Genomic DNA, 14,001 nt, shown 5'->3' with positions numbered 1-14,001 from the left:
GTGTATTCGCAGATACTCTCTGCCTCACTCCGAACCAAATTCAAGCTCCTTGATCCTAAACTCTCTGGTCATTGAAGAAGCCAATTATGTCCTGCTGGTTCTTCATTTCTCCAGAGTGGATAAAAAAAAGAACAAATTCTCAAATCTCTACATCTCCTGGTGCAGGGTTTTCCATTTCCCACTTTTGACTTCCCTTGATCACCCTATTCTTTTTCTTTCTGCTTTTTAATGACTATGTGTTGGTCATTTTTCTCTTCTTCCTCTCATTATTAATTTTCTACTTATCTGTATCAAAGTCAAAGTCAAGTGTCTTACCCTTTAAACATTAGCACATTTGAGTTGCTGTTTCTCTGAAGACACGATTGTGCACCAACCAGCAAATTTAAGGATAGAAAAGGGCCTATCCTCGCTCACTGCTACACCTCAGAAAAAGGGCCTATCCTCGCTCACTGCTACACCTCCGTGATGACGGTGGGTGCAGTGACTCTACTTTGGGAATAAGAGAATAAGTGGTCAAATATTCCTTAATAAATACTAATTAAACATCTCATCTGAAAGAGCAGGAGTAATTAGCTTTTTAATTTTTTAAATAAAAATCAAGTTTATTTTAAGGTAACTATGTTCTATAAAGTTTAGGAGATTTCAAAGCGCTAGAATTTGTTTCTATGTTAGCTTAGTCTCAACTCAGTTCCAGTAACAATTCCTAAATATAAAACTTCAACCAGAAAAGAATATTCCTTTTCTTTTTTTTTTTTTTTTTTTTTTAATTTGGCTGGGGCTGGGTTTGAACCTGCTACCTCCGGCATATGGGACCGGCGCCCTACCCGCTGAGCCACAGGCACCGCCCAGAATATTCCTTTTCAATGAATCCTATGTTGGCTACTTAAGAGATAATGTTCAAAGTGAGCCTTAATAACAAAGTGTGTTTCTCGAACCAGCAAACATGGGTGCCTTGGGGAACTTGTTAGAAATGAGGCTTACAGCTTTACTTCAGGTCTACTAAGTCAGATTGTGCATTTTTAAAACATTCTGAGTCAATTTTAATGCACATGAAAGTTTGAAAAGCTCTAGTCTAGAGGGGATTAATATGAAAAAAGATTAGAAATTTCAAAAAAAACTGAATGGGTGTGACAGTATCAAGGTAGGTAAGTGGTTTTTAGTGGTAGAGTTTTAAAACGGAGAAAATTTATATTTATATTTATGTATAAAATTTATTCAAATTTGTGAAAGTCATAGTGTTTTCATCACCAGTTATTCCAATCATCTCTAGGTACAACTGACATTCTGAGGTAGAGCTGTTTATAGGCTTTCATTTGACCACAACATGTGATAATCACAACAAAGAAGACATTGAACCACCTCATGCTCAAGAAGAGGTGAGATATTCTGCTGTGCATTGCTAAAGGTAATGTAGGTAATGTCAGCATTGCTCTGAATAATATTACAGAAACATCCCGCAGCCTAAGAGAAAGTTGCCTTTGTCCTAACTTCATTGTGACCCTCCCTTTCCCTGAGGAAGTTTTTATAAAGGCTTAATCACACTGTTCTTTGTGTCTCCCTCCTAATTATAATCACGCTACCCTATTCAGTAGAGGGCTAATTGTTTCAAAATAGAGTCCTGAAGCAAAAGCCTCAGGTGTATAGTTAAATGAAGTGTTAATTGGATGGCAGATGCATTAACTTTGAGCTTAAGAAAGCCAAGGGGATGGTGGTTATAGACTCAGCGAGAAGTCCAGAGTCATTTTAAAGGTTTGCCATCCCATTTTGAAAGAAAAGCTTTCATATTTATATGGTTTTGCCACTTGGGAACCTAAAATTTAAGTGAGATCTGGGAGAAATAAAACTGTGGTAATATGTTAAATGCAATAAGTAGAAAAATAACTCATTCCTTTTGTGTGATATTTTCTGTTACTGGTGCACCGTAGCAGCCCAATTTGAGGAGTCACAATGACTGTTGACCCTTGAACAAGGCAGGGATTCGGAGCACTGACCTTTGTATAGTCAAAAATTTGAGTATTGCTTTTAATTCCCCAAAACTTAACTACCAACAACCCACTATTGACCAGAAGCCTCACTGATGACATAAACAGTTGAATAACACAATTTGTATAATATATTTATTATATAATGTATTCTTATAATAAAGTAAGAGAAAAGAAAATGTTATTCAGAAAATCATAAGAGAAAATACACTCACTATTCATTCAGTAGAAGTGGATTATCATAAAGATCTTCACTGTCCACCTGCAGGTGGAGAAAGATTTGATTTTGCTGTCTCAGGAGTAGCAGAGGTAGAAGAGGTGGTGGGGGATGGAAGGGGAGGCCAGAGAGGTAGGCACACTGGGGGTAACTTGTACTGAAAAAAAGTCTGCATAGAAGTGGGCCCACACAGTTCAGACCTGTTAGTTCAATCATCAGCTGCTCTGCTCCTGCTGCACCCTCCTTATTCCATTCAAACCTGCCCAGGTGGGGGTATTGGCTTCCATCTCTCCACTTTTCAGCACCTCTCTCTAAAACTCACTAACATTTCTGAGTGTTCACGAATAGTCATAACTCTTATCACAAACAGATCCTTCTTTTTCCTGCTTCCTAACCTCACTTAGCACCTCTCCTGCGACATCTGATACTTACCCTCCCCACTTCAGGATTCAGAAAAGGGTGGACTTTAGGTGTGACATAGGGAAAGTGGATCAAATACTAGGAGGATGGGAGGATGGGAAAAATACAGAATTATGCCTTGGGCACAATAGTATCCTCTCCATGCTGGTCCCTTATAGCAACTCTGGCCTGTTAGCTCACATGTTTACCTTGTTAAAGATGCCAGTACTGTGAATAAAATCGGTGCTTTCAAATATGCTTTCTGACTGTTCTGATGACAATCAGCTGGGGGCTGATAAAAGATGCAAATTTCTGGGTCTCCTTTTCATTGTTCAGAATCATAATCACCGGGGATGGCCTTTATGCACTCATCTTTACATAAGACCTCCATGTAGTTAATTTGAACAATGAGCTACTGCTTCTATCTTGGTATAGACAATAAATAAATAAATAAATAAATAACAACAACAACAACAACAAAACCGCATTCAATGCGTTGTCAAAGGCTGCTGAAGTTATTCTTCCTTCCTTCTAGAAAAACAAGCAAACCAACAAAATCCCCATCTGGTTCAGTTGGTTAAAAAAAAAAAAAAAAGAAGAGCTTTTATTTTTTATTTATTTTTTATTTTTTTATTAAATCATAGCTGTGTACATAAATATGATCATGGGGCATCATACACTAGCTTCATAGACCGTTTGACATATTTTCATCACAATGGTTAACATAGCCTTCCTGGCATTTTCTTAGTTATTGTGCTAAGACATTTACATTCCACATTTACTAAGTTTCACATATACCCTTGTAAGATGCACCGCAGGTGTAATCCCACCAATCCCCCTCCCTCTATCCCCTCCCTTTCCCCTTCCCACTATTCTTAGGTTGTAACTGGGTTTTAGCTTTCATGTGAAAGCCCTAAATTAGTTTCATAGTAGGGCTGAGTACATTGGGTACTTTTTCTTCCATTCTTGAGATACTTTACTAAGAAGAATATGTTGATCAAACTAAAAAGCTTCTGCACAGCCAAGAACACAGTAAGTAAAGCAAGCAAACAGCCCTCAGAATGGGAGAAGATATTTGTAGGTTATGTCTCCGACAAAGGTTTAATAACCAGAATCCACAGAGAACTCAAACGCATTAGCAAGAAAAGAACAAGGGATCCCATCGCAGGCTGGGCAAGGGATTTGAAGAGAAACTTCTCTGAAGAAGACAAGTGCGCGGCCTTCAGACATATGAAAAAATGCTCATTATCTTTAATCATCAGAGAAATGCAAATCAAAACTACTTTGAGATATCATCTAACTCCAGTGAGACTAGCCTATATCACAAAATCTCAAAACCAGAGATGTTGGCGTGGATGTGGAGAAAAGGGAACACTTTTGCACTGCTGGTGGGAATGCAAATTAATACATTCCTTTTGGAAAGAGATATGGAGAACACTTAGAGATCTAAAAATAGACCTGCCATTCAATCCTGCAATTCCTCTACTGGGCGTATACCCAGAAGACCAAAAATCACATCATAACAAAGATGATTGTACCAGAATGTTTATTGCAGCCCTATTCATAATTGCTAAGTCATGGGAAAAGCCCAAGTGCCCATCGATCCACGAATGGATTAATGAATTGTGGTATATGTACACCATGGAATATTATGCAGCCTTAAAGAAAGATGGAGACCTTACTTCTTTCAAAGAAGAGTTTTTAGCAGGAGAAAGAGAAGTGAAAATTGTGTCCACAAATACCAAAGTGGGGTATCCTTAGGGGTTGTACAACACCTAAATAAAAGTACACATAACCGTTTGGCAGCTACGCTGTGTAAGAATGGCCATCTAACTGAACCACAGTGCAAAGTTAGGTTAACGCCTGTGCTGTCTTTTTATAATAGCTCTTTCACATAAATAAACCCTGTAGGATAGAGATGGTAATCATTCTAAAAAAGAAAGACTTTTTGTATATGCATGCCATGATATATGCTAAACATGGGCTGCAGAAGAAACCACAAATGTCAGTAAATTCACAGTAGAATATGAATAGTTGAGAGAAAAATGAGAAAGATGATGAATGGGCGTTCCATCTGAGTAAGCAGTTGTAGATTCAATCACTGTAACCTTTTGGGGCTAATTAGCAAGGCCCACAGGGTGAGGCTGATACCAGCGGATGCCCCAGGATATTGAAAATGTAATAAGTTTTTCTAATTTCAAAGGCAAGATAGATATTTAAAATAGGCTTATTTCACTGGTTGGTAAGAGACACTATTTTGCTAATTAAATTCTGTTGATTTAAAAAATGTCATTAATAAATACAAAAATTTTTGCATGACTATGTAGACCAACATATTATAGAAAATCAGAGTTATCATAAAAATTGCATCAAGACACTGGAAGTGTAAATAAAATGTATGAAAACCTGTTAAGTATCTTATGAAAGTTTCTAAGCGTGTGTTAACATAAAAATGCTATTTTAAATGTGATTGGTAAAATGTTATTATTTTCTATAAAAGAAACATTATAATGTGGTCAATGAAGATAAAAAAGATTTTATTACTGAGATTCTGAAGATTAAAAGAAGCTGTCACTATTTATTAGCTGATAGTTAAATGCCTTCTGTGAAATGACTTCAAAATTTTAGCTGCCAGATTGAACAGTGTTCTTTTGAACCTTGGGGAAAAAATCATAATAGTTTCCTGAAGGTTTTCTGATGCTATCAGAATAGGGTAGAATCGGTTGATTTTAAGGAAAAACTTCACTTAGTAGTTATTTCCTTTATGGAATAATTGGATAAGTATATATTTTAGTCCAATTTATTTAGGCTTATTCAAAGGAAACATTAATTTAAGACAATTATATTTATTACCAAGCCTCAAGGAAATCTTAAAAAGCATGTATTTTTGTTCTTAAGTCAAATGAATTATTAGCCAAAATGCAAATGTAGAATAATCAGTATTGTTTCCTCTGAGACCAGAGTTTTCAAATGTGTATTTTCATATTCTACATCTGTGCTGTCTTGGTTGATTCCCTAGTCTGGAGCTCAGTAGAATGAGCTCTCTAATCCTTGGTGATGTGAGCTTTATTTTGTCATTAGGTCAAAAGTACTGAGGTAGAAATGCCTCCTTTGTGCAGTCTCAAGTAAGTAGCCTCAAAATAACTCCTGAATTGCTCTCCATAACTTTGTTTCCAATTTTCTTCTTTTTCTGTCCCCCCCCCCCTCAGGTTTTTCAAGACGGATAGGGATAATAAATTAATCTGTGGAGACTAAACAATAGATGTAAAAGAAAAGTTTGGAATTGTGATACTTGGTAAAGCTTTAGACTGGACACTGCTATTCTCACCAGCTAATTATTCCACAGCACAATTTTATATACTTGTGTATAATCTGACCTCATGTGTTCAGTAGAATCAATTTACAAGTGCAGCATATAAAACATTGTGGTGAGGATATGAAGCTACTGGAACTCACATATGCTATTGGTGGGAGTAAAAAATGGTGCTACTATTTTGGAAAACAGCTTGATTGTTTCTTAGAAAGCTAAACATATACTACCTAGCAATCTTCCTCCAGGGAATTTACTCAACATGCAAGAAAATATGTCCACCAAAAGAATTGTGCAAGAGTGTTTACAGCTGTTTATAGCAGCAATATTCGAAATAATCAAAAACTAAGAAGAACCCAAATGCCCATGGATAAGAGAATGAGTAAATTGAGGTATAGCTACACAATGGAATAATACTCAACATAAAAAGTAAGAGGAACTACGACAGGGATGGTATCTCACAGATATTATGTTGAGTAGCAGAAGCCAGAAACAAAATAGCGTATGTGATAATATTCCATTTATATGAAGATTACGATCATGGAAGACTATTCTGTGGTGTTAGAGATCAGAATGGTACTTGCCTCTACTGGTTGGATCACAGGGAAGAATTGATTAAATAGGGACACAAAGGAACTCTCTGGGGTGATGAAAATAGTCCTTACCTGATTTAGGGAGGTGAATGCCCATGTGTTCACAGTTTTTAATACTAATTGAATTGTACACTTAATATCTGTGCATTTAACTAATGCAATATGAAGACCTATGTATGGGCATAGATATATAGATACATAAATGAAAATTATAGTCTCTGGATTCAGAAAGCCTAGATTTAAATCTTGGCTTTAAAACTTCCTTGGCTATGTGAACTTGAACAAATGACTTTATTATTTTGTATCTTATTTTTCTTAAATTCTAACATTTGATCATAATAAATTGCTGTGAGGATGAAGTACATTTATACATTTAAAGAGCACAGAACAGTGTCAAGGACATGGTAATGTTTCAATAATTCTTAGATATTGTGACATTATTTCCCTTGAAGCAGAAAGATATCAGTTAGCTTGTGACTCAACTGTTTTGTTTCATTCAAATCGTTTCTTTCTGGGTAGAAAGAGAGCTTCTAATTCAGCTACCGTGGTGTTTTCCTGTACAAGTTGACTTTTTTTATTGTAAAAATGAAGGCACCAAATCATCACTTGTCATTTTGTTATGTTGAGCAATTAGCTAGATTTGTTCACAACTGACTTTTGTAATTTCAGCTGTTAATATGGCAGGTACAAAACCAAACACAAAAAGCTCAGGTGAGACCACTGAAAATTTTGGTCATACATATTTACATATTTTTTTACCTTTATTCTTAGTTTGAATAAAAAGCCCAATAAATGAAACTCTTGGACTCATTTACATAGAAAATAAAGAGAAAAACCACTAGTTTTCATAATTGAAAGAATAGAATTAGTTGAAGTGAATATAATTTCAAATTCATTCAATTTACTGACTAAAGCTTCCTTTATAAACACTAGTGAAAAAAATTTTAATAATTTAAATAATCCTCCCCCAGGACTTATCTGTTAGCTATAAAGGTCTTGAATTTCCTATTAGGGGCTAAAGCACCAAAGCATTATGAACGCTTCTGCCTGTGACCTTAATATCTTCTATTTAGCGTTGCATTTGTGAGCAATAAGGAAGTCATTCTGTCATCTCCCGAGACAGCTGTACTCACAATGAATGATGGAGTAAAAAATTGGTTTCACACACAAAGGTCATTCATTATTGCCCCCAATTATTTACTTCCAAAGTTATACCTTACATTGTTAGCCTCCACGAAGAACAATCAGAACAGCAATAGACTTATGTGGAATCAATTTATATTTATTGAATCAGGAAAATGTTTCTTTTCCTTTGCTAAAAGTAAAGTTATCAGATCCTTGTTTAAGAACTTGTTTATTTATGTAAGGATTATCTAGTCTTTTCCTATTCTGTTCAAAGAGGATGGTTATCCATTTTCTCTTTATGAAAACAATATTGGTAGACCTTGATGTCTGAAATTCCTATATCCATTTATTGGATCTGTTAATGATATAACATTCTGACTTTTAGTCACTGTTTGGGATAACATCATTCTATTAGCCGATCACAGACTGAAGTCTGTAAAAAGGGAATGGTATGGAGGTGAAGTGACCAATTACTTAAAAATAATTTAAGGTGGTGGAAGAGTTAGCATTTATGTAGTGTCTATTTGTAGTAGATACTATTCTAAGTACTAGATAGGTTATCTCCTGCCTTAGTCTGTTTCAGCTGCCGTGACAAAATGCCATAGACTGGGCAGCTCCTTATAAACAATAGAAATTCACTTCTCACAGCTCTGAAGGCTGTGATGTCTGAACAAAGGAGTTGGCAGGTTTGGTGTCTGGCAAGGGCCTGCCTGTTTTCTGGATCATGGAAATGGCACCTTCTCACTGTGTCCTCACATGGAGGGAAGGGCAGGCCACTCTCTGGAGTCTCTTTGACAGGAGCACTAATCCCATTCATAGGGGCTTCACTTCCATGACTGAATTCCTTCCCAAAGGCCCAACCTCTCAGTACTGTCACCTTGGGGGTTAGGATTTCAAAATATGAATTTTAGGGAGTATACAAACCTTCAGACCATAATAGTATTTCAATAGTATTAGTTTTCTATGCACCGATTACTTTAAATAATAACAGTACAGTCATTTTTCTTAAGTAGGACTAGTTGGACTTCCATATATCCTACTCCAAGAAAACCTTTCCCTGGGCTTATGAAGGAGGTCAGACACTGTAAACCCTGTTTTCTGCTTAGCCCACACAGGCTATGACTTAACTGCAAATTAAATGATGGTTCTTGAAGTCTTGGTATCTGTCCACTAAGTCTGGAACTGAAGGGAACAACTCATTTTGCATCTACAGAAAATGTCTTATAAAAAAGGTCATGGCTATTCCTGCCTGTAGGAAAACAATATCAGCTCTCACAATACTTCATCAAATGTATGTATCCAAATAATACCAGACTCAAACAAGATTATATTAGTCCAAGTATCTTCCTTCACCAGCTGTCAGAAATGCCAGGATTTTCCTGTAAATATTTCTGACATCCTGTTGACAGATTCCTTATTGGATGTAAATTAATCTAGTAAGGTGTTGGGGGTGGATAATTAATCCTTCTTGCCTTTTAACTGTTACAAAGATGTTCAAAAGGCCTTTATTAGGGCAAACATAATAAAGGGGTATTGAGGAAGACATCACTAAGCACTGAGAAAATGGGGGGAAACACTGTATTTTAAGTTGGCTTTATAAACTTCAATTTGAAAACTTCAGGGACATATATTACAAGATCTCTATGTCGTTATTCGAAATCAGAGTCATAGTTTTACACCTCTGAAGAGAGCCTCTTATAATGAACTTCTGGCTTAAAAAGATATAAAAGCAAAATTTCCCTCAGATGTCATCCAGATTGCCAAAACTATAAATTGCCCCTCAGAATATGGTAAAGAAAACAGGGCCATTATTGATGCTTCCTAGAAATTGAGGTTTAACATTTCCAATTTTGGTAATTGAGTGAACCCTCTCATTTTCCTGTGTTTCCCATCTTTGAGAAGCATGAGAAAAAAAGTCCCTTATAATTTAATTTCAGGCTGCCTATATAATGTTGGTGCTTATGATAATCACAGCAACAAAAACTGATCCCTAACATTTTAATCATAGCAGCTGGTTATAAATTTTGATTAGAAAGCTTTATAATTGTTCTTATAACAACCTCCATGGGTTAAAAAGCTGTATTCAGACTATAAAATGTTTTCTATTCCTTGAATTTATATGATTTATATAGGTATGTAATTATCTCACTGTTTGGTCCATTCGAAGGAAATCCTTTGATAATTTATAGCAGAGCAGGAATGAAGGTTTTCTTCTAGATTCACGGAACACCTTTGTATAGCTGCTTCATTTGCGCTGTAACCTAGATCAGGGCTTACGAAGCAGGAGAAAAAGGAGGGGCACATGAGCTGCCTGGAGAAAAGCATGAGGACCAGGGCTGGTAGAATGGACCTGGCAGCAGGCACCAGCTGTAGAAATACAGTGCTGAGAGATCAGGCCTCCATCTCTGTTAAGACGTTGCTTCCATTCAGAAGGAGCAAAATAACGGCTGATGCATAAGAATCAGCCTGCATACCACCATTCATGAGATCTGTCTGTAGATTGTCAATGCCTATTCCAGATCTCTAAAAGGAAAGCAGGTCACAGAAGCCTATAAACACCAGGCTGGAGTTGGGGCAGGATTTTAGAGAAGGGAATTGGGATTCAAGATAGGAATGATGGCCGGATATAAAGTCTCCAGGCTGACAACAGGTAAAATTGGTCCGATGAATTATGATCCTGTTGCAGTCATGGTTGCACCTGATAAAGTGACAAACACTATGTTGTTTGAGGTAATTCTACTCTGAGATGTCTGTGTTTTTAGAAAAAGGGTAGAAAGGTTAACAGGTATCTCTTGCTTCACATAGGGTTACCCAGGTCATGGGATGAGTCTGAGTGCTCCAGTGAGAGATGTGGCGAGGTGGACCCAGGAGACGCTGGGGAAGAGAAAGGTAGTAGGAAGGAGGCGGGAGAAACCACGTGCAATTTTCAGTCCTGGGTGGGAAACCTGCGGCTTTGGCAGCACACGCGGCCTTCCAGAACCTTGACTGTAACGGTTTGACTGAATCAAATTTTACAGAACAAATCCTTTTATTAAAAGGGGTGCAGCAGAGGAAGGTGAAGATTTTCTTGCTTCCTTTGGTGCTTAAAAAGGAACCATCTTGAAATCAGAAGGCTTCAGGTTCCCTACCCCTCAGCAGTGAGGTGATGAGAAGTGTCTGAATATAGATATAGTTCAATTCCGGTGATTGAACACTAATATTTAAAAATCATATTTTGTAAAATTACGTATTCAGCTATTTTCAAGTTGGCTAGGTCTGTCTCTGAGGGAATGACGTGCAAGACCACAAAATGCAAATATGCTTATGAGATTCAAACACAGTTTTATGTTTGTATTTGTCTTTAAGGCATCATTTGCTACCTAATGTATTTATGTGACATTTAACTGCGGATAACCTAAGAATTTATTAGTTGTTCTTTTCCTTTCCACATAGCTATGAACTGTGTAACTCTGAAATGTTTTATATAGTAATAGCTGGGGCAATGGAAGAATTAATTGAATGATAAAGGTTATTTCATTGGAATTCAGTATTCTGCCTTGGAGAGAAAAAAGGAGCATATGTGGCTTGGTGGAAAGCACTCCAAGACATACCATCTGGAGATAGAAACAAAGACAAATACTGACAGGAAGTCTGTGTGGTGTACGGTGTACAGGAGCCTCTGGGTCAGCTTCCACGGAATGCCCTGGGGGCAAAGAATTTCATGTTTGTACGTGACTAACTGAACTTTAGTGTTCAACAACAAAAAGGAAATGGTAAGAACATTAATTAATTATAAATATATGAAATCAGATACACCAACATGAAATGCCATCAGATACTTTTTCTTTGAAGCTACCTCTTTGAAGAGATTTATGTTCAAATATTCAACAAATCCATCTCAATAGCTATTTTTGAAATCAAAGAGAAAAAATATAATGCATATCTATTTTCATTAGGGCTTTAGTGAATGTGCTTTTTTGGGTTTCTTTTAGATTGACACTGATAAAAACGGGCTTCCTTTTTAAAACTTCATCTTCAGGATTCACAGCTATGATTTCTCTGATCATCCTGTACAGATATTTCTGTAATAATAAATTGTGGCTTATCACTTATTTCAAGTGACTTTCAATAAAATAATATTTTCAGATATCTATTAGCCTTAAGCCTTGACATAACAATAATACTAGCAATAATAATTATTATTATTGACATTAGTGCACACCCTGGTTACTATTTTTAAAAACATGATCTCAAAGTATCTCAAGAATGGAAGAAAAAATATCCAATGTACTTAGTGCTATTATGAAACCAATTTACAATCACTCGCACTTTCATATGAAGAATAGATCACAATTATGGCCCAAGTTGAAGGAGGGAGAAGGGGGGAATGGGAGGAGAGGGGGAAGGTCAGATCGAAGGAGGAGGAATGGTGGGATCACACCTGTGGTGCATAATGCAAGGTACATGTCAGGTCTATTAGCATAGAGTATAACACAATAATTAAGTAAATGAGATGAGGTATATATTAACCAGTGTGATGTAAGCATTCCTAATTCTATATGAAATCAGCACATTGTACCCCATAAGTGCATTAATGTATATATGATCTATGTGTTTATGATTTAATAAAAAATAAAAAATAAAAATAAATAAAAAACATGATCTTAGTTTATCCTCAAAAGAATCTTATACGGGTAGAAATTATTTTTCTAAATTTACAAATAAGGAAACAAAGATTCTTAGAGGGTAAATAACTTGCCCAACATCATCTAATTAGCCAATGGCAGAGTCTTTGATACTTCAACAGTGAATCAACTTTACTCACCTCCTCAAGCCAGTGAAGTCTGCTAGGCCACACCACACAGCATGATGACCAAGGGCAGATATTTTAAGCATTGCCTGTCAAATCTGTATCATTTCTTTGTTCAATTCACTCAGCCCACTCTTCACCCTCAAACTTCCTGCTCTCCTTCTTACTTCAAGCAGATGAAATTCCCCCTTACTTCAAAGAGAAATCAGAGGCAAACTCCCCAAGCCCTGTCATTGCACATCTACAATTTGCCACATTGTCACCCATCCTCTTTGCCTCCCTCTTGTCATGGGTTCCTCTGTTACTTTGGCAACCAACTCCTGGTCTTTCTCCCCTTTACCTCCTCAGGACCATAACACCATCATGTATCTTTTCTAAACTCTTCTGTAGATTAAATATAAAATGAGGCTAAAAGTTACTCTCAGCTCTTAGGGTGATCACAAGGATTAAATGAGGATATATAAAATAAATATGTCAAAAAATGTCTGATAGAATTGAAATTGGCTGAAAAATGAAGATAATGAAGATAATGAGGAAGACCATTCTATTCACAGCCATCTGTTTCTTCATTGGAGACTAAGATCCCCACGTTATTTCCTTCTTCTCTAGGATAGAACATTAGTAAAAGGATTAACAGTGGATTTTTTTTTTTTTTTTAAGCACAACAGAATGTCTGCCCCTGCTTTAGGAATAGCTATGGTTTTATAGTAGGACAGTACTTAGTAACTTGAAAAACAGGTTTAATATTCTCTCCTTGCGAAGAATGCTATCATATAAAATGTCTGTTGCCGGCAATATGCCACAGTGGGTGTTTTGTGAGCTAATATTACGATGCCAAGGAATTATAAAAAGATTTGATTCCTTAATATTGTTTTTTTTTCCTCTATATTTGCTCCTATATTTTCTTAAAGTGTCCTGGCAGATTTATTCATGTGCTAGTCTTAGCTTTTCAAGAGAAAACCATAAAATTTCTCTTAATGGCAACTCTTGGGGCCTACATAATTTTAATGAAATATAAACTAAATTCTTTATGGTGAAAATTATCTGGAAATTTATTTTATTCCAATTATTTTCTATACATAGGAATGAACAAAATACACTATTAGATAAGACTTTAACCTTTTAGATGACATTATTTGAGAGTTTCTTTTTTGCTTATTTTCCTAAATTGCAGGCCAAATGTGTTTTTGTTTTTTTCTCTCAATTCTCTTTCTCCATTTCACTTCTTAAAAAAACAATGTTTTATTTCTTGAAGTGTCTAGAATATTGGCACAATATGCCATGGGTGATTTAATAATGCTCTTTTTGTTGTTATTACTTAATCGAAACCCAGATGATTAAAGAAACCAGAATTGAAAAGAAGATGTTGGTTTAGTTCATGAATGCTATACCTGAAAAAATATGGTTTATAGAGTTCAAGTTAATAATTTATAAAATGCACATGTGGAAGGTAAATTGTCTTATCCACAAGTAACCCAGGTGGGTAGAGATAGAGAAAGCAGTAATTCCCAGGTTTTTGGGCTTCCTTCCACACTATCTCCCATCCAAACACTTGTGAGCTCCAGAGATGCAGGAAATATATTTCT

This window comes from Nycticebus coucang, chromosome 11, assembly GCF_027406575.1.
Source record: "Nycticebus coucang isolate mNycCou1 chromosome 11, mNycCou1.pri, whole genome shotgun sequence".
Classification (NCBI taxonomy): Eukaryota; Metazoa; Chordata; class Mammalia; order Primates; family Lorisidae; genus Nycticebus; species Nycticebus coucang.
This window is presented reverse-complemented; position numbering follows the sequence as displayed.